The sequence below is a fragment of the Schistocerca americana genome, chromosome 1 (genome assembly GCF_021461395.2).
Source record: "Schistocerca americana isolate TAMUIC-IGC-003095 chromosome 1, iqSchAmer2.1, whole genome shotgun sequence".
In the NCBI taxonomy this organism is placed as follows: Eukaryota; Metazoa; Arthropoda; class Insecta; order Orthoptera; family Acrididae; genus Schistocerca; species Schistocerca americana.
Window position 1 is genome coordinate 1,079,342,822 of NC_060119.1, and position 4,590 is coordinate 1,079,347,411.

Here is a 4,590-nt window from a genome sequence, read left to right on the forward strand (position 1 = left end):
ACTGTGTTCCCGACCGAGACTCGAACTCGGGACCTTTGCATTTCGCGGGCAAGTGCTCTACCAACTGAGCTACCGAAGCACAACTCACGCCCGGTACTCACAGCTTTACTTCTGCCAGTACCTCGTCTCCTACCTTCCAAACTTAACAGAAGCTCTCCTGCGAACCTTGCAGAACTAGCACTCCTGAAAGAAAGGATATTGCGGAGACATGGCTTAGCCACAGCCTGGGGGATGTTTCCAGAATGAGATTTTCACTCTGCAGTGGAGTGTGCGCTGATATGAAACTTCCTGGCAGATTAAAACTGTGTGCCCGACCGAGACTCGAACTCGGGACCTTTGCCTTTCGCGGGCAAGTGCTCTACCAACTGACCTACCGAAGCACGACTCACGCCCGGTACTCACAGCTTTACTTCTGCCAGTACCTCGTCTCCTACCTTCCAAACTTAACAGAAGCTCTCCTGCGAACCTTGCAGAACTAGCACTCCTGAAAGAAAGGATATTGCGGAGACATGGCTTAGCCACAGCCTGGGGGATGTTTCCAGAATGAGATTTTCACTCTGCAGCGGAGTGTGCGCTGATATGAAACTTCCTGGCAGATTAAAACTGTGTGCCCGACTGAGACTCGAACTCGGGACCTTTGCCTTTCGTGGGCAAGTGCTCTACCAACTGAGCTACCGAAGCACGACTCACGCCCGGTACTCACAGCTTTACTTCTGCCAGTACCTCGTCTCCTACCTTCCAAACTTAACAGAAGCTCTCCTGCGAACCTTGCAGAACTAGCACTCCTGAAAGAAAGGATATTGCGGAGACATGGCTTAGCCACAGCCTGGGGGATGTTTCCAGAATGAGATTTTCACTCTGCAGCGGAGTGTGCGCTGATATGAAACTTCCTGGCAGATTAAAACTGTGTGCCCGACCGAGACTCGAACTCGGGACCTTTGCCTTTCGCGGGCAAGTGCTCTACCAACTGAGCTACCGAAGCACGACTCACGCCCGGTACTCACAGCTTTACTTCTGCCAGTACCTCGTCTCCTACCTTCCAAACTTAACAGAAGCTCTCCTGCGAACCTTGCAGAACTAGCACTCCTGAAAGAAAGGATATTGCGGAGACATGGCTTAGCCACAGCCTGGGGGATGTTTCCAGAATGAGATTTTCACTCTGCAGCGGAGTGTGTGCTGATATGAAACTTCCTGGCAGATTAAAACTGTGTGCCCGACCGAGACTCGAACTCGGGACCTTTGCCTTTCGCGGGCAAGTGCTCTACCAACTGAGCTACCGAAGCACGACTCACGCCCGGTACTCACAGCTTTACTTCTGCCAGTACCTCGTCTCCTACCTTCCAAACTTAACAGAAGCTCTCCTGCGAACCTTGCAGAACTAGCACTCCTGAATGAAAGGATATTGCGGAGACATGGCTTAGCCACAGCCTGGGGGATGTTTCCAGAATGAGATTTTCACTCTGCAGCGGAGTGTGCGCTGATATGAAACTTCCTGGCAGATTAAAACTGTGTGCCCGACTGAGACTCGAACTCGGGACCTTTGCCTTTCGCGGGCAAGTGCTCTACCAACTGAGCTACCGAAGCACGACTCACGCCCGGTACTCACAGCTTTACTTCTGCCAGTACCTCGTCTCCTACCTTCCAAACTTAACAGAAGCTCTCCTGCGAACCTTGCAGAACTAGCACTCCTGAAAGAAAGGATATTGCGGTAGAGCACTTGCCCGCGAAAGGCAAAGGTCCCGAGTTCGAGTCTCGGTCGGGCACACACTTTTAATCTGCCAGGAAGTTTCATATCAGTGCACACTCCGCTGCAGAGTGAAAATCTCATTCTGGAAGCATCCCCCAGGCTGTGGCTAAGCCATGTCTCCGCAATATCCTTTCTTTCAGGAGTGCTAGTTCTGCAAGGTTCGCAGGAGAGCTTCTGTTAAGTTTGGAAGGTAGGAGACGAGGTACTGGCAGAAGTAAAGCTGTGAGTACTGGGCGTGAGTCGTGCTTCGGTAGCTCAGTTGGTAGAGCACTTGCCCGCGAAAGGCAAAGGTCCCGAGTTCGAGTCTCGGTCGGGCACACAGTTTTAATCTGCCAGGAAGTTTCATATCAGCGCACACTCCGCTGCAGAGTGAAAATCTCATTCTGGAAACATCCCCCAGGCTGTGGCTAAGCCATGTCTCCGCAATATCCTTTCTTTCAGGAGTGCTAGTTCTGCAAGGTTCGCAGGAGAGCTTCTGTTAAGTTTGGAAGGTAGGAGACGAGGTACTGGCAGAAGTAAAGCTGTGAGTACCGGGCGTGAGTCGTGCTTCGGTAGCTCAGTTGGTAGAGCACTTGCCCGCGAAAGGCAAAGGTCCCGAGTTCGAGTCTCGGTCGGGCACACAGTTTTAATCTGCCAGGAAGTTTCATATCAGCGCACACTCCGCTGCAGAGTGAAAATCTCATTCTGGAAACATCCCCCAGGCTGTGGCTAAGCCATGTCTCCGCAGTATCCTTTCTTTCAGGAGTGCTAGTTCTGCAAGGTTCGCAGGAGAGCTTCTGTTAAGTTTGGAAGGTAGGAGACGAGGTACTGGCAGAAGTAAAGCTGTGAGTACCGGGCGTGAGTCGTGCTTCGGTAGGTCAGTTGGTAGAGCACTTGCCCGCGAAAGGCAAAGGTCCCGAGTTCGAGTCTCGGTCGGGCACACAGTTTTAATCTGCCAGGAAGTTTCATATCAGCGCACACTCCGCTGCAGAGTGAAAATCTCATTCTGGAAACATCCCCCAGGCTGTGGCTAAGCCATGTCTCCGCAATATCCTTTCTTTCAGGAGTGCTAGTTCTGCAAGGTTCGCAGGAGAGCTTCTGTTAAGTTTGGAAGGTAGGAGACGAGGTACTGGCAGAAGTAAAGCTGTGAGCACCGGGCGTGAGTCGTGCTTCGGTAGCTCAGCTGGTAGAGCACTTGCCCGCGAAAGGCAAAGGTCCCGAGTTCGAGTCTCGGTCGGGCAAACAGTTTTAATCTGCCAGGAAGTTTCAACTATACCTTTTGTTTGAAACCCAATTTTTATTCTGATTTAGGTTTTCCGTGATTTCCCTAGATCACTCCAGGCAAATGCCGGGATGATTCCTTTGAAAGGGCACGGCCAACTTCCTTCCCTATCCTTCCCTAATCCGAGCTTGTGCTCCGTCTCTAATGATCTCGTTGTCGACGGGACATTAAACACTAATGTCCTCCTCCAATTTTTATTTTCATTTTTCCGAAGGCCTGCACAATTCTGTCTGAAAACGCACCATTGTATGACATAACCACAAACTTCTTGCTTTTGGTTCTATTGGCTTCTTCCTGTCACATATTTTTTATTTTAGTTTCTAATAAAGTTTCATTAGGTCACGATCTTCATATCCATTTGCCAGGGCAAAACTGCACTCTAATATAACATTGATTATCAATTTTCTATTTTTAATTAAGGGTCACTAATTTATTAATTGTATTATGATTTCGTTCACTGTTAACTGATCTTAGGACAGAAGATTTTGTGATTTTTTATTTTTATTTTATACTTTTTATATGGGCATTCATAAAAGTGGTATATTATTTGTACTTTTTATGGATTTCAAGTATGAGTCTAATTTCACATATAGCATATCAATATATGTTTTTAATGACAGACGCTTGTTCAGCCAAGGAGGAAAATTTTTTTTACTAAAGACAATACATACCGCATTTTAAGCTTTATATTGGCGACACTGGTTTACTATGTACTCTGGCTAAAGTTCCCTCTGCTGGCATTAGGTTTTTGTATAAATACTGACACAACCTGAGTATTAGCACGCGCATGTTTAACTTGATGATGATTTATATCAGAATATTTTAACAGTTTGTATACATGGCTATAAACATTTTTATTTTTTATGTTTCATGCATCACTAAAGCTGTATAAATTTAATCTTAATTAATTGAACCTGGTCACTTACACAATATTTATATTTACAACAGATCTGTATATGACAATAAGCCAAAACCAGTCATAAAGTGTAAAGAAATCTGTGTGATCAAGACAGACTTGTGAAAATAAAAGTACTAAATGGAATGATTTTGGTTTGAGTTTGAAATTTATTTTGTTATGTATTAAAATTTTAGTTATAACACAGTTCAAATCGCAATAAATGGCAACTATTGCAACTATTTTCAATGATCTTGTCATTGGACAACCGTCGTTTTGAGAAAAATTGTTCTTGACGTCTTCGCAAATCTGTATCAGCTGTTCTCAATAGTCCCCACCTAAGGCAAATGAACCTGATTGTTGCCCGCAATACCACAGTTCGGCAACACGGGATTTCATTTGCCTGCTCTCAGCTGGCACACGTGCGCAAACCTCATCCCCTCCATGCCTCCCTATCGCTTCGCCTCTATGCGCGGAAGCGCTGTCTTACATTTAACGGGTTGTAAGTGTGGAATTGTTTTTAGTTTTAATGTTATTATCTGTTTGTTTAACACACTTTAAAAGTGTTTAAATCATTTACATAAGACACAAGTTATATAAACCTTCCCGCAGCATTGGTTTCATACAGTGAGCTGCCATACAAGGATAGTGGTTGTCTGCCTGCTGACATCATGCGAGAGCCACGTC

The 4,590-nt window shown here is 46.2% G+C and overlaps 1 non-coding gene across 1 annotated transcript; it reads left to right on the forward strand.

The window, feature by feature from the left end:
- The first annotated feature begins 2,893 nt into the window (after nt 1-2,893).
- On the forward strand, nt 2,894-2,968 carry Trnas-cga. Its single transcript has one exon. It is a non-coding gene; the product is annotated as a tRNA-Ser (tRNA).
- The last annotated feature ends 1,622 nt before the right edge of the window (nt 2,969-4,590 follow it).